This window comes from Acanthopagrus latus, chromosome 22 (assembly GCF_904848185.1).
Source record: "Acanthopagrus latus isolate v.2019 chromosome 22, fAcaLat1.1, whole genome shotgun sequence".
Classification (NCBI taxonomy): Eukaryota; Metazoa; Chordata; class Actinopteri; order Spariformes; family Sparidae; genus Acanthopagrus; species Acanthopagrus latus.
The window spans coordinates 12,573,615-12,591,059 of record NC_051060.1 but is presented as its reverse complement, the minus strand read 5'-3'; the positions used below and the strand labels follow the sequence as shown (position 1 = coordinate 12,591,059).

General features: G+C 41.3%; 1 protein-coding gene and 1 long non-coding RNA gene across 2 annotated transcripts in view; one reads left to right on the top strand and one right to left on the bottom strand.

Moving 5' to 3' along the window:
* The window catches only part of kcnk3a (potassium channel, subfamily K, member 3a), a 30,989-nt gene that overhangs the window by 3,503 nt on the left and 10,041 nt on the right, over positions 1-17,445 (top strand). The window lies entirely within an intron of this gene.
* Positions 2,498-16,814, bottom strand: LOC119012024. The gene is made up of 3 exons (XR_005072333.1): positions 16,556-16,814; positions 7,808-7,972; positions 2,498-4,407 (listed from the first exon to the last, which is right to left on the bottom strand). It is a non-coding gene; the product is annotated as an uncharacterized LOC119012024 (long non-coding RNA).

Genomic DNA, 17,445 nt, shown 5'->3' with positions numbered 1-17,445 from the left:
TAAAGAGTAAAGAAGGTAATCTGTATGTAGCGAATAACCCGTTGCGTCTACGAGGACAGATAACATCCTGGAGAGCTATGAGTAAAGACACGCTAGAGTTCAAACGTCTACACCGCACAACCGACAGTGGAAAACAGTTAACACATGACAAGATCTGGCCCCAGCGTGCTCTACTAATAATTAAACATAAGTGAAGAAGGGAGGAGAAGCTGCAATCAGTAATCAGTCATCACTTTCCACCGAGGAAAGGGGAGGCAGGGGGGGGGGGTGTCCATTTACACGCCAACTGCGGGGGAAAAGGTTGGAGCGATGTGAGAAACATCACAAGGAAGGGGGAAAAAAAATGAGATCAAGATGGTGGGAGCTCCTCCGCGCGGTCCTGATGAAAGTCTGCGGGCTACGAAACACTGTCACCCTCCTCCAGGGGTGCACGTGTTGCAACCGCCAAGTCAGTGTGGTTCAAGGTCACAGAGAGACCACGCAGAGGACGAACGCACAGCACGCAAACGCTCTGATAAAATGAGACACGGCTCACGTCCTCTTGTGTGTTATCTGATGTGCTGCATGACATCTGATAACTGCCGGGACATGCGTTGTTGTTCTTCGGCAGCTGGCTGGTGTTGTTTTTTTTTTTTTTAAATTTCACGTTGACATACAGTCGACACGCAATATGATGTCAGGGTATGTTTATGCAAGCTTAATTGAAGAATTAGTTCACCCAACACACACACACACACACACACACACACACACACACACACACACACACACAAACGGTAGTAAAACGAGTTTAAGTACAGCTTTAGACGTTTTCTCCTTCTATCCCAATTCAGTGGAAGTGAATTTGAATTTTTTTTTTTTAGTGACACTAAAAGTTTGTGTCACATCCGACTTTGCGAGGGCAGAGTTCATGTCCTGACACGCACCTGTGACACAAAAACCTGAGAATATGACCCAGTCCTTGTGTCACTACAGATATTTTCATGTTTATTCCTCCAGAGGGTCCGGCTCTGCGCCTGACTCTGTCCTCCAGAGCTTCATGGCACTAAGTAGCAGTATGTTTTGCTTTGTTTTGATAGACTGCGTTTAAATGAAGAGAACTAATCGCCTAATGTTTATGCTTTTTTGGTGTTGTTCTTCTCATGTTGACAGGGTTGTGCATATTACAAAATATATTTTTCTATAAAACAGAGGACTCTGTGAATATTTTTTTATTTTTTAAATTGTTCTGCTTTCTCCCCAAATCAGTGGTGGTGGATGGAATGTTGTTTGTGCTGCTCACAGCATTAAATCTGTATTAATCCCAGACCTCGTGGCAAAAGTTTCACTGGAACCACTTTCTACCAAATGAAAATAAATCCCTAGGTGTGTTTTGGGGATTATCAAGATTAATTAGGACACTGACAGTCATGTTGAAGTTTTAAGATGTACTTTTACAAATAAAGGTCACCTTCATAGTACTCAGGCAGAAGTCTCCCAGTCACATATCACAAACAATAGAATGGGAAAATAGAATAAAACAGACAACATATGTTTGGTTTTTACTCCAAATTGAGATGAACTGACCTTTTGCTAATGTTTTTTAATGTTGTGGAGAATGAACACACTGTGACTTCTTCTTGTCTAATATCTAATCTCTGAGGTCATTAATTTTTATCTTAGGCTCATAAAACAAAACTCCCTTTAAGAATAAAGTCTCCATGTGGCTCGAGTTAGATAAACATTCCTGCAAAATCACCTGCTTTGCTTGGATTTTTATTATTGTGAATCACCTCCTTTTAAATAGCTTTTGTGCAAAGATCATTTGGCCGTTTGCCTCTGCTTTATTAAGTAGACATGAGATCACAGTTTTGCTCATCGTCTGTAGTCTATGAACAGATTACAGAATCTGTTGCAGAGGGAGGAGGCGAGCACAAATGCATTTAGGGCATGCAATCTGCACGAGTCGCTGTAATCCAGCCAGTGTTGAAGCCCGGGACTGCTGAGGAAAACCAGCTGGTTGGTTTGTGGGCAACGCTCCTTCATCATGATAAAAGAGTCCTGGATCAGAGAGATGAAGCCCTCCCAGCTCTGGTTTAGCTGCTCTGTCACCAGCAGTGCATCAGCCGTTGATGTACTGGGCAGCTACCAAGTGTGGAAGCGCATTAGTGTTTGAATGAGATGCAGGCTGTCCCTGAAAACCAGCAAAAGCGAGCTCAGCAAATCCTCTCTGGTTCCGTGTATCTAATGTTTCTATATGTGGCCGAACACTTAATAATATATCTGATCACATTTTTTTCTATTTTCATCATCGACACAGACTTTGAATTGGTGGCAGGCATGAATCCATTTTCAGCTGTTGCATAATTAGAGTGCGCGTCCTGAATTATTAATGGTAATTACTTACATTAGTATCATCATTATTATTCAGTCAGCTTAAGAGGTTAGCCCAGTAAGTGGCTGAGTGCACAAAGAATATATCTCTCACCAGCTATTCCACATGGGCGCCTATCACCACCAGACAGGCAGAGGTAGGTGGGCACTCCAGCACTTCTCACAGGAGGCTGTTGGCATTGACAGAAAGAGAAATGCACATGGTCGTCCTCCTGGCTTTGGCAATCCTTTGGCAATGACTTTTTTCCTTGACACCACCAGGAATTTTACAGATGATGCTCAGACTCGATGGGTCTCAGTGAAATCTGATCCAGACTTTGATGAATTTTAATAATTTTGGTGAGCTAGTGCCATTCTCTGGTCAAAATTTAAATCTGTCAATTTGTCTTTGGTCTGGGGGTCATTGATCTGGCCAAAAAATGTTATTGAATGAATGCATCCTCACTCTTAACTCATCAAATACAACCAACTAGTCAGCTTTAAACTATGACACTGTTTTGCATGTGAATGGCTCTGCGATCAAGGTAGCAATAATACCCGTGCAACGTCTGGTTAGGCTTTCAAAATAAAGCTTGTCGACTGTTTTATTTATAAACAGTTAATATGAAATGATCACGGATTTGTAAGGTTTAGGCAATAAACCGTACAAGGTAAAGGTTAAAATAACTATGTAAAATATACATTCAATCATGTTACTTACATTTAATCTTTTAGTAACATTATTTAAAAATGTTAAAAGTCATTTGGTTGTTGAAACCTGAAGAACTGGTTCTGGAGTAGGCACTGGTCCCGGATCGGCACCTGAACTGCCGGGGTTGAAAAAAAGTTTCTCATTTTACCGTTCAGCTCAAAGCTCCTGTGCCTAATTACAGCTTTACGGAGTCTGCAGCATGACTTTAGTTTCTTAAGTTCCCCGTGCAGTTTGTTGTGATGTTTTGTGATCAAGACCAGAGCTTTGATGTTGTTAGGTTCATTTTAACTGGCAAGGGAAAAAAAACAGAGGCTTTTGAAATGTTTCTCTCGCTCAAGGAACTTCATTCTCTCAGTTCTTTCTCAGTGACACTTCTTATAATTCAGTCTCTGAAAGAGTCATTTGAGAATGAACGGTTGATAATCACCAGGAGAAGTTTCAGTTCGCAGTTTAATTGAATTGAGGGTGAATTGAATCCCCGGCGCCGCTGCTGTGTTTTAAGTGATTTGGGAGATAAGGTAACTGTAACTCTCCCTGGTGCTTGCATGGAAGGCCCCAGATCGGAGTAAATTACCTTGCATAACCCAGTGTCATGCTCTGCAGCAAGTCGCTGCCCACCACACTCATCATGCAAACACAGCAAGATGTGATGTGACGTGGAGCAAAAAACAAAAAAAACAAAAAACATTTTCGTCAAAAGAAGCTGCAACTGATGCCAGTGCATTTCTTAAATTTCCAATGTTACAGGTTAAAATGTAAGAGGTCACAGGGCAAACTGTGCGTGACATATCTGTGCATGTTAGCGATGCGCTAATTAGCATCGGTCTCTGTCTTTGAGTCTGCGCTGCCGCGGGGCTGTCACTGAAGACTTAAGGGAGCTGAAAGGATGACTAAGCTCTCTTTGTTTGATTTGCCCAGCTCTGTGCCGCTAAGGTTACAGGAAGATCACGACTTCAAAACAAAGAGAGTGTGCAGCCGAATAAGAGACACTGGTTATTGTGAGAGACAAGGTCACAGAAGGAGATCTCCTCAAGAAAGTTGAAAGATATATCACCACGTAGCATCTCCGTGGCTCTGCAGAAGTACATTAAAAGAGCTCTGAGCAAGTTCCCATGTTGGCAGGCCCGGATAAATATATTGTAATGACAGCGAATGTCACTGCACACGACATACAGAGAGGATCATAAAGGCGAAGAGGCTCTGTCGTGTTGATAAGTCAGCTTCACTCCAGGAAGCGTTCATCTGCTGCTGTTTATATAAACCTTTTTGGCTTGTGACCCTTTAAAGAGATATTAAGTCAGCTCAGGGTGTCATGCTGCATTTCCATGAGATCTGAGCACTTCCTGTAAGGAAAAAAAAATATTTTGTTAACTTTTGATAATTCTGCTTTAGTGTTATCATAGTCATCATGTGACAGATTAATGTATCATCAATGCTTTGAGCTGCTTTAGACTACAAGTATGTGGTCCAGGTTGACAGTGTCAGACCAGAAATTACTTACATTTGTTCTTCAAGAGGGCATATTTTGTAATTTAATTTTCAAGATGAAAAAACTGAGATAGAAAAAGATACACTGACTTAAAAATAAACGTATGTCAGCTCCATAATCTTAACTGAGTTTTAAAGGGGTAAAACTGCCAATGTGTATGTCAGCAGCCATCTCTATAACACAGCTGACTTAACCCTTTGTTGAAGTTTGAATAGTTTAGCGCTGTCTCCTGCAGACTCTGATGTAAATGTCGATCAACTGATTTCTGACAGACTTGAGAAGGCAAAGACTGGTTGTTTTGCTGTCAAGTGGCCACAAATTGTTGTTAGCTTTAACGAATGTCTCGTTTTCACACTGTGGTCAGTGTTAATGGTTTGTGATTACATAAGACTCCACTGTCGAAGTGTTTACAACCATTACTAGCGCTGGCGCAGGGATACATTTGCTGCCAGTTGGTAGCTTAAAGTTGCCAATTGGCCAAAATCACAGAATCTGGTTGCTGTTTTTTTTTTTGTTTATACCTGAGAAGGGACAGAAGCTTTTCACCTGTTTAGCCTGGGAGTTGAATAACTCCGTACTCCAATGGTTTGAAGTCTTTTTTTATTATTTTATCTTTCTACGTTTGACCATTCCCCGTAGTTATTGTTTTAGTTCATGGTATTATAACAGAAGCACCTTGTAAGACACACAACAAAGTGTCAATTAGAGGAGAAGTTGCTGCCACATCATGTTGTAAAGAGTTTAATTGTGCTGTAGATTCTTGCGTCTCTGTTCTTATATGTGGTGACTCTGTTTGTTGGAAGTTCACTTACGTTTCTGAACTAAGTGGACCTGAATGAACAACAAACTTTAATGGAGACAGCAATTTTAATAGGCGGTTCTGTTTTGCGATCATAACGACTGTAGTTATTGAACAGGGTAAATACTAAAGAGCCACCAGGGGAAGTAAAACACACCATAACTCAACAGTTAGTATAAATAATTAGGCACAAAGCAAACAGAACAAAACCTAGAGGCTGTTTAATGGACGTTGCGTGTAATTTCCAGCACTTTAAACATTCAGGCTCCTTTAATTAAATGCACTGTCAAGCAATATCGCTCACACTTTTGCTGTAGGTACAAACTGAGTGTGCAGAGAGAAACGTCCCCAGCTATTATTGGCCGAGAGCTTGTTGCTGTTCTGGATTTGAAGGAGTAACGTCTGAGAAAGTTGATAGAAGTGACTCTCATTGCTGCTGCTGCTCCGTTCACATGACCAGCGAATGTTTACCTATTGTACGCCTGCTTTATGCTCCGTGCCTCAATGGAAAGTTGAGTGCTTGCCTGACTCACTAAACAAAACACGACTTTGTATTTATTAGACTTTATAATCCGGCGGGGCTGACTGGAGTTTAACCAAATAAAATAGTACACAGTAGTGAGATGCGAATCTCTCTCACTTGAAGTTTCCTACTGATTCTCTTCCAGAGTATAAATAGACACTGTGAGACGTGTAAAGTCTCAGCTTCACTGGCTCGTGGGAGGTTTATTTGATTAGAAACTCTTTTCTCATTTTTTTCCTCTGAATGGAAGGATGCCTACAGTCTCCTGTCCTAGAATATTGTATTATGTGGCTCCCTACAACCCCGACCTTTTAGTGAGTGCTAGACACGGCCGCTCGATTAATGTCCTAATCCTTCCAGTGGAAATTTGAGATTAACTGAGAAGTGTCCCGGCGCTCCCGACGCTAAAAATGTGTTACAACTCAAGCAGCAGTGTAACTGTGTAAAGGAAATATACTGGTTCACTTTACATCAGGCAGAATTCGTTTTAGTGCGTCAAGATAATTCCAGCATTAATCCATATATTTGTGTTGTTGTCAACAAGAGTGAAACCAATAATGTGTTAGTCAATCTCTTGTCATGTACCTTGTCTATAATAATCATAAAAAAACAGCTAATACATTTTTATAAAACTGCAGGGCACTCAAGTTTTTGAGCAAATAAGACTAAACTACCTGTTTTTGTCAGTGACTCGTAAGTAGGGATACAGTGATCATCAGTCATGTTCTGATATTGGCCAAAACCACTGGATTGGGTATCTGAGAGGGGGAAATGTGTGATCCAGTCCCATTTACTGGCCTAACCTCTAACCTCCCATAAGTGCTTAAACTATGTGCGACATGTCGTAAAGAGAGCAGCATGTGTCACGTGTCTAGCTGGAGCGAGCTTCAGTGAAACTCTCCTCATGTCACCTGTGTGGAATTAGCAAACAGAGAAAAAAAGCACAAACAGCTGAGCGCAATTTATGCAATGCAAGTGTTGCGAGGGGTGCCAGCGCAACACCACAGAGTTGATAAAACACTTGCAGAAACACCACTGGAAGGACTATGCCAAATCTTTTACAAGCGACGAGTGCCAAGAAGGAAAGTGCACTACAACAACCAATGGCATTTTTCCACTAGCACGTTTGGCCATGCAGAGTTGAACCGAGCCAATTTGTTTTTCCATCACTGAGCCACGCCGACAATGGACCTGCCCTGGAGGAGGGCCAAGCTGGGCCTGGGCCTGGGTGATGTCTCGCGACTGCAGCCAACTCATAGTAAAACTCAGTCTCCCCCTCAAATCGATACTCATCTCGGTCTGTGCAGGAAAACTGAGATACAGATATCTCTAAAAGTCGTTGTGTTCAGTTCTCAGTACTTTTGTAGCTTCTGACTGAATCTCTTTAGTTTCTCTCATTCTGTCTGTCAAACATCTGCTGCCTTTACTGTTTCTACGTGTTTGCTTTCAGCTGTATCAGGAGTCATGTTTAGTGTCTGCTGCTGAAGACACAATGTTTCTGTAATGCTGCTGCAATGCTTTATAATTAAATTGAAATGACTGAGGAACGGGGGGCTTTTATTGTGAAGAAGCTATAGTAAATGAAGCCAATTTGTAAAGTGCTTCCATAAAGATGTATTATCTATAGCTATGCTGTTTAAGAGAGTCTGTATCAGACTGATATTGGTATCGTCAGATAAGCAATGTTGTCTTATTGGTATCAGACATGAAAAAGTGCTATCAACCATCCATAATTTTAAGCAGCGGATCAACACACATTTGGTGTTGTAGTGTGTATTTACATTTACATTTACATGATAAACCTAAGAATTTTAAATTTGTTAAGACTACATTTTCCAATTTCATGTTGAGATAACTCTCTGCCTATGGCGTGGTTGGTTTGAGGCACAAAACCACTCGGCTATGGTGAGGGAACGATCATGTTTGGCTCACCTGATTTGGCTGCTACAAACACGACTAGTGATGTCCCAACTTCTCGCTCCAAAAAGTCAGCAAAAATGAAACGTCTTGAACATTGGTCACTGGCCAGCCGTCTAGTTTGTAGCTCCACCATCATCTCCTCCGCTGCCTACCATAGGTTCTTGCACACGGATACGTCTACAAGAAGACGGGAGATGCTGTTAATAGGATTTCATGGTTGATTTTTGTCTTTTCCTGGGATTTCTTGACAAAAACAAAAATATAACCAACATTATCTTTTAATGTCTATGTTTTAAAATATTTACATTGTCTATATTTTTGTTGGAAATCAGTGTACTCTGGGTAAATCATCATGGAAACTTCTCTGAGCAGTATCAAAGTTCACCAGCACTCCTTCTCTGACTGAGACACAAAGAAAAAAGAGAAATGGATGTGCACGTCTGTTCAGAGCCGACTGAAAGTGTCATGGGGCTGTCTCTTGAATAAGGCTGTCACTGTGTTTCTCCTCTCTTGACCTGAAAAGGAAAGGTATTGAAGACTTGTTCAGTGAGCAGACAGTTCAGTTGGGATGTGATTCCTGGAACAATGCTAGTTATAAGACAGCGGCTTTTGTGGCTGTTTGTTTTTGCAACACAGTATAGAGCAGAGGGAAAGGTAAGGTTGAGAATGAATACGAAGCCCCTTCTTACTTTTAATTTAGTGAGGAAAGTAGTATGGGATTATATTTTGTTTATGTTAATTTATACTTTTTGAGCATTACTTTCCATATACACAGTGGTGAAAGCAGTAGGTAGTACCTATGTATCGAGTGTCTGCTTGAGATAGCTGGTACGTCCTGCAGTGTGTCACACTAAAGTAGTCAGCATGGTCAATAAGACTGAGAGACTACATTAATGAATCAGTCGATAATGATTCATCCATAAAAATCTGTGAATCGACATCAGTAGTTGTTCTTCATTAACAGTAAATCAGCAGTTGAGTGGCAATAAAACAGTTGCTACTTATTACTTACTAATTACTTAATCATTAGTTACTCTTTTTCTGCACCTTAAAGTGATGTCAAACAATACTGAGTTGTTAGTCTGCTTGTTAACTACAGAGTATTATGTTTTACTTTACATACAGGGGCACAAAAGAGTTACTTATGATTAAGTATCTAGTAATTAATGAGTCACCATTAGTCACTGAGTGACTTGTGAAGTGGTCAGTATGTAAATTCACAGATGTTTAACTAATAACTAATCATTACCGAATAAATCATTAACATACTATCTCACAGTCTGTTCTCTTGTATCTCATCATTATCTACTATATGGTCAATATAGCAAGTTACTCAGGAATTACTCATTAATGGTTCATTAATTATTAATTCCTTAACTGTTCCTTCGAACAAATACTTCCATTTTTGTGTCAGGTGTTACTCACAAAAAAATTCATAAAAAACCCCCACAAATTATACATTGAAGCCATTTGCAAGATGCATTCCAGAGCACAAAAAACAAAATTACATCTATCCTCTGCTGCAGATACACAGCTAGTCACACGACCACACCAGCAAAATTCTCCCTGAGGAACACACAATGTCATGAAACTCAGCCCTCACACACGTTGCTCTCAGGGAGCGCGGGGGTTTATACCAACCAGCTGACTGCTGATTATATGCCCACAGCACTGAGCTGTCTCCTCAGCGCCCAGCGATGGTGGAGCCTCAGTAGCCTGTGTGCCTCAGTACATGCACATGCCAAAAAAAGAAAAAGAAAAAAAAAATCTTTCCACATCAAGCGTGGTAGGCTCCTCAGCAGTGTGGAGAGTGTCTAAACACTGAGGTGAGAGGTGAGAAGCTAATACTGTATGTTTATGGTTCAGGGACAAAACGGAGCGCTCGCATCGCCGTCCTTATCATAACAACCTGAAGTGATTTTCTCACAACTCACTGGCTGCTGACTGCTCCAACCTTCTCCGACTCCAGAGAGCGGGATTGTGTCGAATGCTTTGGTTACCCGGGTGTCATATTCGCATCACGCTACTCCAACTGGCTCAGAGCGCTGGAATGATTTGGTCCGACAGCGCCAAGGGACTGTAGCTCTCCTCGCATATATACCGTCTGTCTCCCTGGGGAATTTTATTTTCCAATTTGTTTTCAGCATCTGCTTAATCTCTCAACAAGCCAACCTGGATGAAGTGGACTGTCACACACTGGGGCCCTAATGATAATAACAATAACAGTGATAGGTGAGTCGTGTTTACCCCCGAGGCCTGCCATTGGAGCACGAGTGCACATTTAATATCCAAACCAAAGAATATCACCCTGACACAACCTTGGGCTAAAACAACAGGCTGCTAACCTATTTTCTCTGGAATAATCCAAATATCACAGCTGTCAGCAGTGGTGTGTCTGCTCCCCAGCCGTATGCTGGATGTGTGACGGAGGTAATCGGTGCCAGAGTATTTATTGTTCGCAGCAATTTACACAAATGGGTACTGAAGCATTTTGATTGGCCAAAGATTCATTTCAAGCATTCCAGCTGACTATAACAATCATGACACTGGCTGCCATGTTTTATAATCACAGATTATAAAACATATAACAGATTATAATAATTTTTATAATCTGTGCACCCCGATAGAGGAAATCTCTCAGAAAGAATCAGCTCAGCATTCCAAGACGTTTTTCTTGATATTGGATGATTCTTCACCGCAACTGGTGTAGGCACTGTGTCTTTGTCTTGTAGCATTACGGTAGACATTAGTGGATGTTCAGACCAGAAACAATCCTGCATTAAAAAAATGAAACTGGGCTGCATTGGTGCATGAAATATGATCATGGAAGTCCTGTTTAAGTGACAGAATAAGCAAACACTGCAAAGAGACAAGGTGTTCTCTTGAGAGATATGATGGCGACATCTTTTTTAGTGTTGGGTCCCTGAATCCAAACAATCTCTCGGCTGGGTGATTTTCTATTGGGTGAAAATAACTGACTACTGTGTCCCTGTAACATTGACCCTGCAAAGTGTGCATATTTGAAATATTATTATCATGGTTTGAGCTTTTGTTTAGTTATTTCCTGCTTTATTTGTGTCATGTTTCACTTTTCATTTCCTCCCTTTGTCCTTTTCCCACGCTTTTGCGCAGTTCACCGTTTTATTTGTTAATTAGACCCTGTCCATTCAAGCCTGTGTTTTTCAGCCTGCCAGTTTGTCTGAGTTTGTCATGCGTCTCCCTGAATCCTTGCTCTGTTTCCCAACCTGTGTTTCTCATATTTTTAGTGTTCCTTGTGTTCCTTTGTGCGTTCTGAGGGTTAGGGTTAGTAGTTAGTTGGCAAGTTTTACAAACTTGTTCTGGCACACACCGGCCCTAAGGGTTTGGAATTTGGCACAGCAAAATTGTCCTGTAGTGCAAAGTTTTAAGTGGTTGACTGAAGTTCATGTCACATCACAGAGTTTTAGTTCAACTTGGTGTATATGCAATGTGCAGTATTATAGAGACATACATTTTGAAAATGTTGTTTTTAACAGAAAAAACAACAAACATGTCAAGTGTTATCTAATGCTTCATATTGTTATCCAATATGCACTCTCCAATCCCAGTAATAGGGTTGCTGTGAAAACAAGCATTGCTGATAGCAGTGAGGCATAATTACTTAATGTGACTGTTGGTATATTGATGAATTTTATTTCCAGCAGTATGGTAAACAACCTCTTCTTGGGTATTGACTCATTTCTGGTCAGCATTGCTTCACTACGTCCATTCCTGTAAGCTTCAGATTACTTAATGGGTGCAAACTAAGAATATGGCTTTTTAATGTGAAGAACTGCTCCAGAGTTGCAGGATATTATTTCATTTGTCCAATTTTGGTCAAATTGGATAGATAAAACCTCTATGTGTTAGTTCATACTACACTACACTAATGAGCCTGCAGCTTCCACTTCTCTCCGATCCAAATAGCAGGCTTTTGAACTCCTTCTTTGGTGCTGGAACAAAAAGACATCACCAAAAAGACGTTTACACTAGCATGCCAGTAAACCTACCAGCTTTGATTGCAACATGAAAAAGTAATGGCTAATGATATTTAAGGCCTTTGGTTACTGTGCTTGGTTTCACCGATCAAAAAAAACAAAAACAAAGCTGATGTACTGACAGCATGTCCCTGCGCAAACAAAAGGTTTTTGTCATAATCCACTCAGCCTCATGCTGATTGAAGTCAGGTGAAGTTTTGTAGTCCAAAAAACATTCCTGGATAACTAAACAAAAAACTCAAACTATGACTGGCTCCATACAGCTTGTCCAGCATGATCCAAGTCTCCTGGAGCCCTGAGATCCCAGAATGATTTGCATAATCATGTATGTGCACCCACTTCAGACAGGGTATGCAAAGATTTTGGCTTCACAAAGGGTTTACATAACATCTTTTCAAATCAATTTGGGATCTCGGGGCTTCCAGGGACTTGGACTATGCTGGATGGGCTGTATGGTTTTTTTTTATATATACTTTTTACACTTTAAAACAGGGGCGGCTGTAGCTCAGCGGGTAGAGCGAGTGATCGGAGGGTCGCTAGTTCAAATCCCGGCTCAGGGCAAGGCTGAGCTGCATGTCGAAGTGTCTTTGAGCAAGATACTGAACCCCACATTGCTCATCAGTGAGGGCCCTGTGATGAGCTGGCGACTTATCCAGGGAGTACCCTGCCCTCGCCCTGAGACAAGGCTGGGATTGGCTCCAGCAGCAACACCCCGTGACCCCATGGAAAGGGATAAGCGGTTATGGACAATGACATGACATGACATGACACTTTAAAACAAGTCCCTATTATTTTGTTCATCTAGGAGAATGCTGCAACACTGTTTTGCTGTGAAGCTCCAGAAAATGTTTTGCAGACTTCAAAACCTCACCTGACTGGATGATGACTAACTTTTCATTAGTTTCATTAGAACCTTTCTGTTAAAACACAAAATTAAACATGTTTAACTACAAAATCCAAGATAATAAATGGCACTCTGTGTACTAAATGACCTGCTCGGTACATACGGTTATCCTAGGTGTAATGTATCAAAACACAATATATATAGTAAAACAAAGTGAACATCATCCATCCAGTTTCCCAAGTAGGTTAAAAACAAATGCTCCGGATGGATTTGCAGGCTCTGTGTGACCCAGGTCTGGTAAGGTGAACCTGCAGATTGAGCGGAGGTGGAGCCGATGCACCGCTCCCTGTCTGTCTGCTCCTGCCATATGGGCGGCCTGAGGCAGTGGTTATCTCACCAAGGTGACATGGGGACCCGACACACAGTTAAAACTGGATGGTCATTCAGTGATAGTTCAGATAAAAACTGTAACACTTTGCGTGGGTTCATTAGGAAATTTGTCGACAAATGCTTGCGCGTAATATCACTTTCACAGGGATGGACACTCAACATGCATGTTACTGAAACTACAAACTAGTCACTTCTAGCCATAATGGGTTTAAAGACAAAGAGGAAATGACTGTTGTGTTTCCATGATTTTTTTTCCAGCCAATTCAATCAAGGGCTTGAGTGCATGCTGACGGTTGAAGCTCTCTCTCAGTTTTGCACCCTAAAATATATATATATGTGTATATATATATATATATATATATATATATATATATATATATATATATATATATATATATATATATATATATATATATATATATATAAAATCATGAAATAAACAACAAGCAACATCGGTACATTCAGTACAGAGGAGGATCGGGAGTAGCAGGCAGCGCTGTTAGGGGGTTCATGTAACACCTAATAAGATCCATTACTTGATTTAATTGCATCTGGTCATTAAGTCAGGTGCCAGCGTTAGTCTGATGCATCACATGACATGACATATGATAGCCTCACAAACGTGGCAACAAGCCCAGTCAGACAGCTCTGATGGGACGTTGATGGGTACTCATGTCTCCGGCAGAAAGCCATTGTCGAAGGAACACACACACCGCTGCCTTTGTGTGAGTGTTAATGTGTGGTGGAAAGTACCGACCCTTCTCCTCGTGTGGGTTTGTGCTCGTGTGTGTCTTCACTGAGAGTTTATGTAACCAATTCTGACAGGTAGAAAAACCTCTCTGTCTTGTGGCTCACACACAATTTCGTTTCCTTTTACAAAGGTTGGAGACCTAATTTAACTATTGGGCTAAAGATGGAAGAATTGACAGCTTGAGTTTCTGGCAGTCGTAGTTGTCCGACAAGCAGCAGTGAGATGTCGCAGATGGGTAGACACAACAGACATTAGCAGAGAAATACAAAAAACTGTTACAATTGATACAAAAATGACATGTCAGCTAGGTCCGACCCCTGTGTTTAATCACATATCTTTCAGCGTTACAGTTAAGACTGAGAGGAGCAACAGAAATAATCAAGTTTGCCGATTTCACATATCTCCACAATGCAAATCGATGACAGCCAGTTATCTAGCCGGAAGTGTAAGCTGTTTTTACAACGAGAATTTGGCTAGTCTGACTTTGATAAAGGACTATTTTGACATTAAGGGAAGTCCTCATATTCTCTCTTGCTGAAAATCCACGCCACTCATTGTCCATCATGTTTTTAAGTTATTGCCAGGAGCCTGTTAGCTTAGCGTAGCATAAAGACTGGAGGCAGACAGACAGCTCGGAGCATCAACAGTTAGCCTCCTCCTGTGCACCTTTAACCTGTGCTGTCTCATAATACATGTGGACTATATCCTCGCTGTATGGATGTTTCTTGTTACTCTCCAGTCCCAAACGGTTCTTCTAAAATCATTGGTGAATTTGCAGCAACAACATGTAGTGCCGATGTACGGGACTCACATTACCTAGCAACAAGTATAAGATTTCATTTGCTGGTGGTATTTTTCAATTAAAATTGTTTGCGTAACCAGGCACTGATGCTTATCACTGTGCCTACATGTGTTCCTCTGTCCTCTCTTTAATCCAGGGTTTTTCCATATTGTTTTTCTTTTTGCTGAGTAAACTGATCTCCCCGCATGCTACGTGCCAGACTATGTATGCCACCCATTCACCAGCACATGTCAGTTTAGGGTAGCATCTGCTCCCTGAGAGCAGCTGAACGAGCTGAACTGGGGTCAGAGCGCGTGTTCATGTATTAGTGGAGTCAGGTGACAGGGGCAGGTGACTCTGCTGCGCAGGCTGATAAGGACAAGCAAATAGATGTCTTTGAATTAGAGACCTGGAGGACAGAGAGATAGAGAAAGAGGAGGGTGGGATGTCAGAAGTGGGAAGAAAACAAGCGTGAGTGAGGCAGAAGAGGAGCAAGACAGCAAGACAAGCAGCAGCTATTTTTGTAAAGAGCATTCGGCTGAATAAAACATCACCCGGCTGCGCTCCAAATTACCAGAAATCACAAGGCAGGCGTGAAATAGCCACGTCAAATTATAGCAGGCTTGTCACATATGTTTTGTTTTTCCAGTGACACCAAGCTGGATTATTTTCACATGTAATTTCTCAGACGCAGGACCAAAGGGACCCCCCCGCCCTCCCCAGTGCGCCACGATTAACAGCCACAAAATGTTTGTGTCTGTGTTTGACCGTATCAGCTGCTTCTTCACCGTCACTTGTGCAAAATAACAACAAAGCTGTTATGAGCGCCATCGGATCGAAGGCAGTTAATGCTCTGCGAATCTCATAATCGTCTCCTGATTCACATTTGGCCCAGTTCGTAGCCTAGATGCAAGTGTGTCTCTGCTCTTTTTATATTCCACAGAAAAGGAACCTCGTCATCCTCACCCCCGTCATCGGCATCAGTGACATCTGTGTCTAATTATGCATACTGTAGTCTAGACGAGTGCTTCCCAGCAGTTTCAGTCGGATGTGCTCCCACAGTTCTGTCATACTAACTCCTTCATCAGCACGCGTCATTGTTAATCATTTGTTCCTTTGGACTGGTTTTAAACTGTATGATATTTAACATGAGGAGAAAGGGGATACTGTTACAACATCTTCCTAAAACTGAGAGTTCAATATTTAGTTCTGTTTGGTACTACAACAACTTGAAGCCAGATGTTTGAGCCATTTTTAACAATCAGTTTTTTAAATGAGCTTTCTGCTTCAACTGTCTGTACACTACCTTTAGCTATTTCAACATCTCTTGTAGCTGTCTATTTTAAACATTCATCCATCACTTTTCATTTATTTTGAAATTTAGTTTATCCATTAGCTATTTCGGCAATCTATCTCGTACTGTTAGCTTTTATATGCTACTTTGGGCGCCACTCTTTGCTGGCTTTAAGCTAGTTATATAAACTGGTTAAACAGGCTACTTTCAGCTAACTTTCCAAACCATTTGTAACTTTTAACTACAGCAGGACTTTTATCTCACCCTTCCAGCAATTACCCAAACACCGGGGCTGCATGTTTATGACGTACGCCTCCACATAGTTGTTGTTGTAGTTTCCTCCGTCACAACGTGTCACTGCGGTCACTCCTCCCCTCAGCTCTGACGAATCAATCTGTGATTAACTATGTCACTTATGTAAATTAAGTTACAATTGTGCCCACATTATATACTTAATATTACAGTGAGTTAAAATAACTCACCGTTTCATTTATTACCGTATTTTTTGGACTGTAAGTCGCTCCGGAGTATAAGTCGCACCAGCCAAAAAATGCATAATGAAGAAGAAAAAAAACATATATAACTCGCACTGGACTATAAGTTGCATTTTTTCGGGGACATTTATTTCATAAAATGAGAGACCTGTCACGTTGTGCTCAGTTACTTGCTTTTCAATAAACTCACGGAAGCTGTCGATCTTGGCTTGGAAGTCTGCTGGCAGTTTTTGGGACATCGATGTCCGTGCTCTGATGAAGAGGCGGTTGCGCTGCATGAAGCGGTAACACCAAGAAGGACCTCCCGCAAAGTCACTGAACTTCATCTCCTTGGCAACTACCTGGGCGTGGAGGTGTAACTGAACTGTTGACAAGCCTCTCCCAGCGGCACGTTGTTCAAGCACCCATCTGTGAACTTGTTCCTCTAGCTGTGGCCTTCTAGCTTTTAGCCCGCGATTAGCTTTTTTGGTTTTCTTCATCGTCATTAGAGTATCCTCTGCTTTTCGCCAGTCCCTCACAAGTTTCTCACTCACTCCAAACTTTCTTTCAGCTGCTCGATTACCGTTTTCAGCTGCATATTTTACAACTTGCAGCTTGTAATTTGCTGAGTATGATTTTCTTTTTGGGGGCATCTTTCTTTTTCTGTTCAATCTTTCTCACTTGTCTTTATAGGTTTATGTTTTATATTTTAATTTTTCTGTGGTACAGGAGTAATAGGCGTAGCAGATAATGGCACACTAGCCTAGGGCGCCACCTCGTGGCTGTCAGCATGAACATGTGAAATTACCTGTATATTTTAATATATAAGTCGCACCTGAGTATAAGTCGCAGGACCAGCCAAACCATGAAAAAAAGTGCGACTTATATAGTTATATAATATATTTTTTTTTTTTGCCATTCATACTACTTCAACTTACTTCCTCCTTTGCGGCGATAATAATCACTACAGCCACTAAAGGTCGCCGCCTGACATCAAACGGCAATATGGGTCATAATGAGCAGTTTTCACTTTATATTTTAGCATTTCTAAAAATTGGCTCCTTGGACTTTTTATTCATTAATTGCAGCTAGCTATAATTA